Raw genomic sequence first — 14,152 nt, 5'->3', positions numbered from 1 at the left:
GCCACCTCTGCAGTATATCCTTCCCTTGCAGCTTACTGTTTGGTGTATGAACCTCTTACCCTCCAATCTTGCACTCCTGTCCAGAGAAATCATTTGGTAAAAAGAGTATCAGGGCAAAGCTGCTTTGACTACTCCCTGGCCAGCACAGGATGAGTCTTGGCTGGATGGGAAAGGAAGATGAGGGCCGCACAAGAGGAAGGACAGAGTCAGCAAACAAGCTGTAGAACAAATAAGCCATTCATAGTGTTTATTATTAAGTTCTCTTTTCACACGTGTATGTGCTAAAACACTGATATCAACAGTACATAGTACTACACTAGTCTTCTGTTTAGCGTTGGTCATCTTTAAAAGAAAAAAATATTTCCAAAGCATTTTCATAGGTTCTCACCCACCAACAATTTCCCAAGTGGAAGCTGTGTTCTTCTGCCCTATTCTTCGGTGTTTGGTATTATTGAGCTTGAACCATTCTCTTAAAAAACTTTGTAATTGGACTGTGTATTGGACTTTCACAAGGTTGTTTACTCCAAATCTTTCACCAATCACAGTGTCAATACTGACTTTTGCTTTGCTCTCCTAAGGAGCACTTACCCCCAACTGGTTGTGACAGATAGCAGCCCCTCCCTGAGACTGGCTTCACTGGAGATTGCTTCCTGTTAAGAGTTTTTCACGTCCTAATGTAGCCAGAGTGCTTGCTCATAGGAGGTTGTTTGATTGTTGAGGTTTCTTTGTATTATTAGAAGGTGTCTACCTAACAATGTTAGGTGCCTTAAGGCGACTGTTATTGGAATTTTGGGCAATATCACTTTAAACATATATATTTAGGGCAAACACTGTGCTTTAAACACATTCTCACTTCCAATCTTTGGAACTTGTGCTTGATCTGCCAAGCCAACTGCCAACAATGCAGAGTGCTCCCATTGAATGTTATGGCACTCCTTCATCATTGGTAATTGACAAAATGAGACCACGGCAGAAGAGCCTGTTGTCTGTATGTAAAACCATATAAATGCCATCACAGTGATACACACATACATACATGCATATATATATATATATATATATATATATATATATATATATATATATATATATATATATATATATATATATATATATATATATATATATATATATATATATATATATATATATATATATACATATGTGTATATTTTATGTATATATACATAATAAACAAGTACTGATAACACTGAATCATAACACCAAACATAGCCTTTGCATCCAAATTGTGTTTTCTTGTATTATTTAATTTTAGTTTTAGCTTTGTCAAGCCGTTGTGAGTAGCATGGGCGGCTTCTAATAATTGAATTCATTTTTTTGTTCTATTTCTAAGCATTGTGCTTGGGTCCCCTTTTTATCGTAACAGAACGATCCTGACAAAATTGACTCTGATCCAGTTTAACGGACACTCACCACTCAGGAAGCCCTGCTGGAGCAGCATGAGCAAATGCTGCAGGATGTAAACCACGAACTGGCAACTCTGACTCTGTTACGACCCAGGGAGGTAACATACACGAGCCCAAAGCCAGGAGGGTCAGATTAAAAAACACAAAGTTTATTACTGAAACTGAAAACTGTTAGTGAAGCAACTCACTGAAAAGAATAGTGACTGCCGCTCCCTCCCTTTCTTCAGCGTACCGGGACGCGGAATGCGGGGAGGAAGGCGAGGACTCCGCTGGGTTTCCCTTTTACACCACTTCGCTGGATTTCTTAGCTCTTTGTGACTTTTATACCGTGGCGGATGCCACTGGACTTTTAATGTTGTGTTTTATTGATTTTTATTGTGTTACCCCTTGGCCAGGGTTGTTTTAATTCGTTTTACATTTTTAACTATTTAAATATAATAAATTATATTTTAATTATACAGTTTTTTAAGCGTGTGCTTTCCCTTGGCGGCTCCACTGCTCTGTCCGTTTGGAGGAAGGTTTCCTTCCTTTAGAAAAAACACTGTGGAAATAGAATCACCTTCCCTCCGTTACATGTTTAACAAAGGTTCTGGTGCCACCACTGCCGTCCACCGGTTATTGAATTTAAAACAAGGAAAATGGAGCATGGCGGATTATTCCGTCAATATCTGGATTCTGGCTGAGGAGACCGGTTGGGGACAGGAAGCATTGGAAAGCACTCTTTTGAATAACATATGTATGAGCAGGTTACAAGAGATGTGCCTGCTTCTTTGGGTGGTTTTATATCACCATGTATCAAGGTGGATGACTGTTTACGAGTGCACCGCGGGACATGGAACAACACCTCCCATGAGCCTCAGGTCCACGGAGAAACAACCACCAGTGGGGGTGCAGCTTGAGGTGGAAGTGATTGAGAAATGGAGGATTATGGGAGCAGTGAGCAGCCCGTGCAGCTGGGAAGCTCTCGGTCAATTCCAGAGGAACAGCATCGCCGTTGGATGGCCAGTGAGGGCTTTTACTGTGACCGCAATTCATCTTAGAAAGGTTGCCAATATAAAGAATATAAGATGGGAGTAATGTGAACACTCTTGGTAGTACGAGTTAGTAGTCTGGCTGCTGCGTTTTGTATTGCCTGGAGGCGAGAGAGAGATGATTTATCCAAGCTAGTAAACAGGGAATTACAGTAATCTAAGCGTGATGACACAAATGCATGAATGAGTTTTTCCAGTTCAGCTGAAGAAACCATATGTCGCAGTTTAGAGATGTTTCTTAAATGATAGAAACAAGAACGAGACAAAGATTTTACATGAGAGTCAAGGCCCAGAGAAGAGTCAAATATTACTCCAAGATTTCGAATATTTGACTTGACAGATGGACAGAAAGAGGCAAGAACCTTACTACTTTTAGAATGTAGCTCAGGAGGAGCTATGATCATTGTTACCATTTAGAACGAGGTAGTTGCTTGAAAGCCAATCAGAAATCTGGGTTAAGCACTGGACTAGGGTGGACAGCCTATCCAGCTGATGAGGCTTAAAGGACATACAGTGGGGCAAAAAAGTATTTAGTCAGCCACCGATTGTGCAAGTTCCCCCACTTAAAATGATGACAGAGGTCAGTAATTTGCACCAGAGGTACACTTCAACTGTGAGAGACAGAATGTGAAAAAAAAATCCATGAATCCACATGGTAGGATTTGTAAAGAATTTATTCGTAAATCAGGGTGGAAAATAAGTATTTGGTCACCTCAAACAAGGAAAATCTCTGGCTCTCACAGACCTGTAACGTCTTCTGTAAGAAGCTTTTCTGTCCCCCACTCGTTACCTGTATGAATGGCACCTGTTTGAACTCATCATCTGTATAAAAGACACCTGTCCACAGCCTCAAACAGTCAGACTCCAAACTCCGCCATGGCCAAGACCAAAGAGCTTTCGAAGGACACCAGGAAAAGTATTGTAGACCTGCACCAGACTGGGAAGAGTGAATCTACAATAGGCAAGCAGCTTGGTGTGAAAAAATCAACTGTGGGAGCAATCATCAGAAAATGGAAGACATACAAGACCACTGATAATCTCCCTCGATCTGGGGCTCCACGCAAGATCTCATCCCGTGGGGTCAAAATGATCATGAGAACGGTGAGCAAAGATCCCAGAACCACACGGGGGGACCTGGTGAATGACCTGCAGAGAGCTGGGACCAAAGTAACAAAGGTCACCATCAGTAACACACTACAACGGCAGGGAATCAAATCCCGCAGTGCCAGACGTGTTCCGCTGCTGAAGCCAGTGCATGTCCAGGCCCGTCTGAAGTTTGCCAGAGAGCACATGGATGATACAGCAGAGGATTGGGAGAATGTCATGTGGTCAGATGAAACCAAAGTAGAACTTTTTGGTATAAACTCAACTCGTGGTGTTTGGAGGAAGAAGAATACTGAGTTGCATCCCAAGAACACCATACCTACTGTGAAGCATGGGGGTGGAAACATCATGCTATGGGGCTGTTTTTCTGCCAAGGGGACAGGACGACTGATCCGTGTTAAGGACAGAATGAATGGGGCCATGTATCGTGAGATTTTGAGCCAAAACCTCCTTCCATCAGTGAGAACTTTGAAGATGAAACGAGGCTGGGTCTTCCAACATGACAATGACCCAAAACACACCGCCCGGGCAACAAAGGAGTGGCTCCGTAAGAAGCATTTGAAAGTCCTGGAGTGGCCTAGCCAGTCTCCAGACCTCAACCCCATAGAAAATCTGTGGCGGGAGTTGAAAGTCCGTGTTGCTTGGCGACAGCCCCAAAACATCACTGCTCTCGAGAAGATCTGCATGGAGGAATGGGCCAAAATACCAGCTACTGTGTGTGCAAACCTGGTAAAGACCTATAGTAAACGTTTGACCTCTGTTTTTGCCAACAAAGGTTATGTTACAAAGTATTGAGTTGTATTTTTGTTATTGACCAAATACTTATTTTCCACCCTGATTTACGAATAAATTCTTTACAAATCCTACCATGTGGATTCATGGATTTTTTTTTCACATTCTGTCTCTCACAGTTGAAGTGTACCTCTGGTGCAAATTACTGACCTCTGTCATCATTTTAAGTGGGGGAACTTGCACAATCGGTGGCTGAATATCATCAGCATAAAAATGATAAGACAGGTCGCTAAAAGTTTGAATGATACCAGCTAAAGAAGCATATAAAAAGAAAATAATAATAGACCTAAAACTGAACCCTGTGGGACCCCACAGGTCAGGGCAGCAATGTCAGAGGTGTACCTGTCAGTCCTAACAGAAAAGGTCCTGTCTGATAAATAGGAAGAAAACCAGTGTAGGGCAGAGCCAGATACACCAGCCAAAACCTTGAGCCTGTTAAGTAGGAGTTTGTGGTCGATGGTGTCAAAGGCAGCGCTAAGATCAAGCAAAATGATCACAGAACAATTCCTGCATCAGATGCCATTAATAGATCATTATAGACTTTTAAGAGAGCGGTCTCTGTAGAGTGCTGCTTTTGAAAGCCAGACTGAAAAGGGTCAAGAATGTGTAATTTACATAATAGAGACCTGAACTGATTTTCAACATTTTTTTCAAGTAATTTACTTAAAAATGGCCATTTTGAAATAGATCGGTAATTACTAGTGGAGGTAGGATCAGGCGTTACCTCATCCTGTTTACAATAAGATGGAGCACAGCCTTGCCTCAGTGAACTATTAATGATGGATAGTAATGTGGGACCAATGCTGGTGATAGACCCGGACAGGACAGAGGGAGGTAATATAGCTACAGAGCATGATGAGGATTTAATTTTACCTAAAACTATAATTAAGTCATTTAGTGTGATTGGAGAAAAGGAGGTAAATGATCCAAGACAGCAAGGGGTATCTTCATAAGGGGTAGCACTTGAGGAAATTTTGGATCTCAAGTCCATCACCTTATTTACAAAGTAATTAAGGAAAGTATTAAAATCTTCATCAGAAAGCAACAGAGCATGCTGGGTTGGAGGAGAAACAATACTGTTGATGGTATCAAATAGAATTCTTGAATAATTTTTATGACGATTTATAAGATTATTGAAGTAAGAGGATCTGGCCTCTTTGACTGACTCATTATATAGGTAAAGTAGTTCTTTAAAGTGCTCACGATGGACAGTCAGACCAGTGGACTTCCACAGACGCTCTGCTTTTCGATAGGAGCGTCGAAGACCACGAGTCTGATTATTTAACCATGGTGTGCGGGAACTAACAGAGCAATAACTGGTTTTGAAAGGAGCAACCTGATTTAGAATGGCAAGACAGTGTTCATTAAAATAATTAGTTGAAAGCTCAACCTCATTAGAAGAACTTTTAAAATTAAAAAGAGAGGAAAACTCAGAAATTATAGAATCGTCAATAAAGCGCCTGCGCCTAGTAGAACCTTGAGGATGGTACTTTGAATTAACAGATACAGTAAAAGAGACTGACTTATGGTCGCTAAAAACAACTTCATTTAAATTCAAGTGGTCAAGGGAAACACCATAGGTGAAGACCAAGTCCAGAGTGTGCCCAGCCGTATGAGTAGGCCCTGCTACATGCTGAACAAAGTTGAAAGAGTCCATAATGCTCAGGAACCCCTTAGTGTTACTGTTTGTTGAGTCATCCACATGAATGTTGAAATCTCCAACAATGACTAGAGCAGCGCAGATACTGAAGGACCCGTCCCATCCTGGCAACAAACTGTTCCAACTTCTGCAATCTGGTAGAAGGTTCCGCATCTTCTGGGCAAGGACAGAGAGACTCAAGAGGAGCTTCTATCCCCAAGCCATCCGTGCCCTAAACACACACACCCGCCCTCTCACATCATCTATAATTGACTGAGACAGGACTCTCTTCCAGACACTCTAAACCAAGGCACAATGTACATTTCAATTCCTTTAACTTTAAATATGTTTATATTGTCTATCCTGTAAAATAGTCAGATATCTATTCATATGAATGTACAGAATTCACCTGCTTGCTGCTACTACTGCACATTCACCCAGTGTATATACTATATATATACTATATATATATATATACCCCCAATTTTTGCACATGTCGAGGAGCGTGTCAGGCTACATTTCACTGTGTGTTATACTTGTATAACTATGCATGTGACAAATAATAAAGAACCTTGAACCTTGAACCTTGATAACATGCCCATTTTAATAGTGGGAGTTAAAGATTCTTGTAGGTCTGACAGAAAAGCTGCAGCAGACCCAGGTGGACGATAAATTAAAATGCCGTATATGGGCTGTTCTCTTCCAATTTTTATCATAAGCATCTCAAAAGACTTGTAGCAGGGGGGATTAATCCAGATCCGACAAGTCTCAGGCGAATCTCACTGGTAGCAACCCAGGAAGAGAGCCCCCGAAGGTCCATCTCTTTCCGAAGACGACGGAGTAGGACGTGAAGGCCGGCTTGCTTCCCCCGCTTTCTCCGACGAGGCCTCTGAAGCAAAAATGAGCTAACCGGCAAGAGTGGAGGTAAACCGGGTGCAGCGTCGCGCTCTAACGGCGGTAGGAAAACAGCCTTGTTTCGTTGACTCTGAAAGCTATCCATTTGATTGTGAGCAACGCATGACGATCATAAATCCAAAGGGAGGTGACACCAGAAAAAACTAACAAAAACACTTGCATAGCATATAAAATAAACAAACACACGGACAAAGGCAGCGGCACAGCCAAACACAGGCGCCATCTTGACCCTTGACCCTTCAGTTTAGCTTAACTGTCCGAGCCAAATCTAAGAAACTCACCCTTAACTTCATTGTGGAAACTCTAGTCAATCTAGTGTCTGTCGGATTAAGCTGCTGTGCAACATGTGGATCCATAATGTGTTTCATGTTCACAAATCAAACCCTGTCTCTCCAGTCCTCTGTGCCCTTCTTCCAGGGTACTTTGGGGGTACTTTCACCTCCCCGCAGGCCAGCCTGAAGATGATCGGCGGTGATTATGTTTTGTTATTGTCTTTCTCTCTCTCCCTCTCTCTCTCCTGCCATCATCCTCTGCACACTGACGAAGTCATGCGGCAGCTACATCAGGGCAGCCAGTCGATGGCCGAATTCTCTATCAACCTTCGCGTTAAAGCCGCTGAGACGGGTTGGGCTGAGAATGCGCTGCGCTGGGCATTTATTAATGGTTTAAACGAACACATGAAGGATGAGCTTGCGACTTGCGATGAACCGAAGGTTTTTGAGGCTCTAGTAAATTAACCGACAAAGAAACGCTAGCTAACGTCAAATGCAAACACTACGTTACTCCGCTATGTCCTTCATTTGATGTCAGTTCTCTACATTACATGTTTTCTTAAACGGTGTTTTATGTCGTCCTAAACTATAGTTGAGGTTTTCTTAACTAATGTCACTTTTGTAGTTAGACACTGTTATAATGACGTTAGGTAGTTGGCTAACTATGGAGGTAGTTAACTACCTAATGCTACTCTTGCTAAGTGTAAAATATATATGTTTAAGACATGCTGAAATGAGTAATACAGAAATAATGCTAATGGTACTTGTATCTTTATTCAGTGTCCAATAAAGACAGGTTGTCAGGGGAGGTCGGTGTGAGAGCCCTGTGCTACAGGTCAATGAGGAAGAGTGAGGCACCACACAGACTAAGTGTAGGCAGGAAGCTGTGTAAAGTTGTTAATCCCCGTTCAGTGGGGTTCAGTTCATTTAAGCATTAGTTAAGTTCATTCCTAAAGGCCCATCAACTTGAATGTTTTCCTTGTCTCCCTGCTTTATCACTCCTAATTTGACTAGTCAGATAGTTAAATCAACGTGTGTTTGGGTGATCAGAAACATTTGACAACAAGTTAATACTGCAAATATACACAATCTAAGTTATTACAGTTATCAAGCATGGTTAAGTTGTTTTAATAGGGAGAGAAGGAAACACTAAGCATTCAGGAGGGTACGTAACCATAACACTGAACTATGTTCCTGTTCGGCTCTTCCATGAAGATGTTACATTTTTAATTTTCGTTCTTTCTTCTTAGATTAAGCTTCTGGATTCATCGCCGGTGATACTGACACATAGCCAGTGCTCCTGTGTGGCAGGCGCTGTTATGTGCAATCACACAGTGGCACTGCTCTTCCAAACAGCACACTACTCACAACTCAGAGTGCCGGTTGTCCCCCCTGTGCATAGCTGCACGGAATCTGAACAGCAATGGCACAAGCCACGGACAGTGGTAATTTAAATGAGGTTAAAGTTTTTGAATTAGTCCATGTTTACATATGAACAGCAACACCATCCATAGTAAATGTGTCTTCTGTTAGGGTGTGAAGCCAGGACCCATCAACTCCATGATCTTCACTGAGCCGGTACCAGGACGGCCCAGACTGGAGTACGGTAATTACATTTGTAAAATTTGGTTTCATGTGTTACAAATGTATGTTGCTATTTGTTCATACATACATGTGTCAGAATAGGTATTAATTTACATACAACATTACACTTTCTGAAGACGGCTAACTCAGTCATGTACATATACATCCCAGTCTCTAACTTATGCACCACTGTTTTACACCTTTTAGTTTTTAGTTTAGTTGTTGTTCAGTATAATAACCTTCTCCTTTACATTATTGTCATTGATGTTTTCTTTAGGAGTGGCTTCTACAGAGGCATGGTGGGTCCGTTACCAGATCCCTGCTTGTTCAGAATAACGGAGGCATATGCAAAATTTAATATTGAGGACAGGCCACTTGTGACCACAATGAACATGAGACCTGACAAGCCCCTTGTGGAAAGTGCCTTTGGGCTGGTGCAGGAGGGCAGTGTTCTGTCATATCAGCAGCCGGTTTTGACAACCCGGTACATCACACTACACCGCGATGCACCACCAACACCGCACTTGCCTCTGGAGGGGTATGACATCTTGCCATCAGATTGTGTGTTTGTGTGCTCAGAAGAAGAGCTTCTGCATCTGAAAAGCTTGTCTGTAACTCTGGAAATGGCTCACAAAATAGAGGAAGCTACACGTGAGCAAAGCTCTTCGTCTGAGTGGCATCAGCTCCGCAGGCCCAGAGTGACTGCCTCTAGGTTTCGGGAGGTGTGTCACGTCAGAGGCCAGAGCTCGGCCGAGTCACTAGCAGAGCGTATATTGAAGGGAACAAGGCAGACAGCAGACATGAGGAGAGGAACTGAGATGGAGCCTGCAATAGCAGCAGAGTATAGTAGGCTAATGAATGTTAACTACTCACCCTGTGGTCTGGTCATTCACCCCATTGCTTGCTGCATCTCCTGATGGTGTTGTTTTTGACCCCAATGAATACCCCCAGTTTGGCTTCGTCGAATTCAAATGTCCCAATGTACAAAACTTTATTGACTGCAAATATGTGCAGATGGAATGTGGTACCCCTAAACTAAAAAAGAGCCACGCATATTACTGGCAAGTGCAAGGACAACTGCTCATCAGTGGGATGCAGTGGTGTGACTTTGTTGTGTGGGCACAAGAGGACTACCTAGTGCAAAGAATATACATGGATACAGATGTGCACAATGCAATCAGAGAAAAGGCAGACTATTTCTTTTTTTACATATATATGCCAAGATACCTGTGTTTGAAAAAATGAACAGTGAAAACATAGCAAAAAGAAAAACAGATCCTTCAGGCTGGCTGGAACAAAATAACTGATGTTTTATTTTCAATATATTTCATGAATTCTTTTGTTGTTACATGTTACTTTTATGTGACATCAATAAACTGTTATTTAAGCAATGGCATCAATTTAATTTTTAAAAACACACATTAAAACGTTGAATTTGTGCAGAACTTATTTACATGGTAAGTATTTAAAACTCCATGCCTAGCATACTGATATACATTTAGACAATAACACAACTGAACTGTAGAAAATGACAAATGGTATTTTTGATGTTCCAAAAGCTCAATGTCACTTATGATTTTAAAACGATTTAGTGATTTACTTTATAATTTTGATAAACAGTTTTGTTGAATCTGAATAGTAATATAGTAATATAATTAAACAGTATTATTAACATTAAACATTTGCAATGAATTTGAATTATCAATAACTGAAACTCAACTATCAGCACTCAAGTACCAGTTCTGTAATCAAGTATTGTCAGCTGAGAAGGAAGAAATGCAACTGTAGTGGCCTCAACTGCAGGTCATTTTCCATAAGTTACTGGCACTGGTGTCTTGGGAAAAATCCATCTTGTCTCACTTAACCCATTTTTTAACTAATGCTGTGTTCTGGTAATTTGACAGCATACATGCCACTGCAAACAGTTGGTTGATATTATAAACATGTGACATGGTAATGATGCTATCAAAAAGTTTGTTCTGTTTGATCCTCCTAATGACTCGCTCCACATGTACCCTGAGTCTGGCTATGGCCTGCGTCTCCTTAACCTGGTATGCTGGCATCTGCTTCTGCTTAGATAGAAAAGGTGGGCAGTACACTTTGCATTTACAACAATCAGTGATTAGGAAGCCCTTATCTACCATCACTGCCATGTCTTCAGTCAACTTCTCAGCAATGCCTGATTGTTTGAATAGTTCCTTGTCACTAACCGAACCAGCATACAGATTAGAGATGAAAAGTAAATATCTATTTTGTTTTCATTAAGACTGGAAAAACTTTCTAAATTTAACTGATGGTGACCTTGGTATATTTTAAACAGTTAGCTTGAATAGAACTTAGGTGTACCTGGTATAGAATCGGATGTCAGTGTCGGAGCCAGCAAAACGCTGTAACCCAAATTCTCGCTGGACACGTAACTCCTGTATTTCCTTCCTCAGAGTCTCCACGTCTTTGGACAGGTCTTCTGCAGCGGATGCTGATATGTCCAATGCAGACGGCTCAGGGACTGAGCAGTAGTCATGATCTCTTGTAAGACTTTGCTCTTCTTGATCGTCAGGAGGAACTAGTTCAGGGCGTCGCTCCGTTCTCTCCCAAACACTACGCCGCGGTGGTTCAACTTTATAGCCATTCCACTCAAAAAGTGTTGGTACAGCACCTTTAATAAGCCTCCTTCGACCATCGAGGGTTGTTGGCTCTATGAGTTGATCACTGGCAAAGTGTCTGCAGCAGACCCTGGTGTGAGAGGTGATCGTGAAATGATCCCGGCGTATGTTTACCGGCCATTGTCTTCTCAAGTCGGAATGGGTCGGAAAGGCATGAAAACTTAGTATGCCATTAAATTTGGCTGAAGCTGAACAAAGTGGGACACAGCAATGCTCGGAGTATTTCTTCTCCTGTTTTTGAAAATGTTCTGTTTTAAATACTTTCCTTTTTATACTCATTCTGAAGCGACATTAGCATAGCTACCGATAGATAAGCAAACGTACCGGAAACGCACAAGCGGTACTATTTGGAAACGGAAATACGTCACATGCCCTAGTGCAAGTAGTCTATTGTCTTTCACACAGATGCGGAGCACTTTGATGAGACTCCCTCTGAGCATTAATGTCATCCTAAAGTATTATAACAAAGAAAACAGAGATTTGTGAACTTTTCAGTAGCAGAGAAGAAAATGATCCCAGACCAAAACTTAAACCAGTCAACATGCAACACCAGCATCTACAAAGCAATATCAAAAGTTCCTGTTTGACATCAACTTTATGGATATATAGTTTCCAGAACATTTATTTTTTTAAAAAGATCAATTTTTCTCAGTGGGCCAGTAAATGCATGACGAAAATTATGGCATCCTTTCGGTGGAATCATTACTCACAGGTAATAGTTGACTGTTTCAATGGATGCAGCATAAAAATCTTTTACTGACCTAATGCAATACATATACACTTTGTAGTTAAAGAATTTTAAAGTTCTTACTGTCATCATGGCAGCTACATCCTTTAGCTTTGTGCCCTGTTCCCCCGATCACTTTGCAAACACTTTCAGCAGACTGTCAGAGAGAAACTCAGCTCCGTCAGAAACCTTGACTGTAAAGGCATGGTTGGGATGCACTGGAATGCTGCATTTCATCTGAGATGACATAAAATTATTTTGAAATAACAGCAGGCACTGTGCTTGGTTAATCAGTAATGTTTTGTTGAATAAAAACTGTGTTTCCAGATCTTATGGGATTAAAAAAATCCAAAGATGTTTATTTCTGATTTGCAACCCAAGAACCCACAAGTTACAACCTCATTTTAGTTCAAGTGTGCATTAATGCGAGTCCAGTAATCACCTTTCTGACAATACATACAGGTATAAGTTAAACCTATGGCAGATTTTGGATTTCTCAGTTGTATTAATAGGGTGAGTATGCATGCACCTAATAATTATAAAAAAACCTATTATAATTAAGTTACAGAAACCTTAAGCGAAAATAGAATATACTTTCTTACCATAACACCTTGAACCCACAATCCATCAGCTGACTCCTGGTGAAATGCAGAATAGATGTGGTCTCTCAATGTGCATCAACCCTGTACCAACACAGAGCAAAGCAGCTATCTGAACGCTACCCCAACAGAGGTCGATTATCTTGTTAATAATTTCACCTCCTCACTACGTACGACTCTGGATACTGTAGCTCCTGTGAAAACTAAGGCCTCAAATCAGAAGTACCTGACTCCGTGGTATAATTCTGAAACACGTACCCTAAAGCAGATGACTCGTAATCTGGAGAGGAAATGGCGTGTCACAAATCTAGAGGATCATCATTTAGCCTGGAGAAATAGTTTGCTGCTTTATAAGAAAGCCCTCCGCAAAGCCAGAACATCTTACTATTCATCACTGATTGAAGAAAATAAGAACAACCCCAGGTTTCTCTTCAGCACTGTAGCCAGGCTGACAAACAGTCAGAGCTCTTTTGAGCCAACCATCCCTTTAACGTTAACTAGTAATGACTTCATGAACTTCTTCACAAATAACATTTTTATCATTAGAGAAAAAATTACCAATAATCATCCCACAGATGTAATATTATCTACAGCTACTCTTAGTACCATTGATATTAAGTTAGACTCTTTTTCTCCAATTGATCTTTCTGAGTTAACTTCAATAATTACTTCCTCCAAACCATCAACCTGTCTTTTAGACCCCATTCCTACAAAACTGCTCAAAGAAGTCCTGCCATTAATTAATTCTTCGATCTTAAATATGATCAACCTATCTCTAATAATCGGCTATGTACCACAGGCCTTCAAGCTGGCTGTAGTTAAACCTTTACTCAAAAAGCCATCTCTAGACCCAGCAGTCTTAGCTAATTATAGGCCAATCTCCAACCTTCCTTTCATATCAAAAATCCTTGAAAGAGTAGTTGTCAAACAGCTAACAGATCATCTGCAGAGGAATGGTTTATTTGAAGAGTTTCAGTCAGGTTTCAGAGCTCAGCACAGCACAGAAACAGCTTTAGTGAAGGTTACAAATGATCTTCTTATGGCCTCTGACAGTGGACTCATCTCTGTGCTTGTCCTGCTAGACCTCAGTGCAGCGTTCGATACTGTTGATCATAATATCCTATTAGAGCGATTAGAACATGCTGTAGGTATTACAGGTACTGCGCTGCAGTGGTTTGTATCATATCTATCTAATAGACTCCAATTCGTGCATGTAAATGGAGAGTCCTCTTCACACACTGAGGTTAATTATGGAGTTCCACAGGGTTCAGTGCTAGGACCAATTCTGTTTACATTATACATGCTTCCCTTAGGCAGTATCATTAGAAGACATAGCATACATTTTCACTGCTATGCAGATGACACCCAGCTCTATCTGTCCATGAAGCCAGATAACACA

The 14,152-nt window shown here is 41.2% G+C and overlaps 1 long non-coding RNA gene across 1 annotated transcript; it reads right to left on the bottom strand.

Moving 5' to 3' along the window:
- Window positions 1–11,859: 11,859 nt before the first annotated feature.
- Window positions 11,860–12,836, bottom strand: LOC146551437 (uncharacterized). Its single transcript, XR_014890063.1, has 3 exons — window positions 12,757–12,836; window positions 12,239–12,391; window positions 11,860–11,877 (listed from the first exon to the last, which is right to left on the bottom strand). It is a non-coding gene; the product is annotated as an uncharacterized LOC146551437 (long non-coding RNA).
- Between the last annotated feature and the right edge of the window lie 1,316 nt (window positions 12,837–14,152).

This window comes from Mchenga conophoros, linkage group LG19, assembly GCF_057382185.1.
Source record: "Mchenga conophoros isolate Kocher_MC1m ecotype Shallow Benthic linkage group LG19, M_conophoros_male_GT1.1, whole genome shotgun sequence".
NCBI lineage: Eukaryota > Metazoa > Chordata > Actinopteri > Cichliformes > Cichlidae > Mchenga > Mchenga conophoros.
The sequence above is the reverse complement of the archived record's forward strand: the minus strand, read 5'-3'. Positions and strand labels throughout refer to the sequence as shown.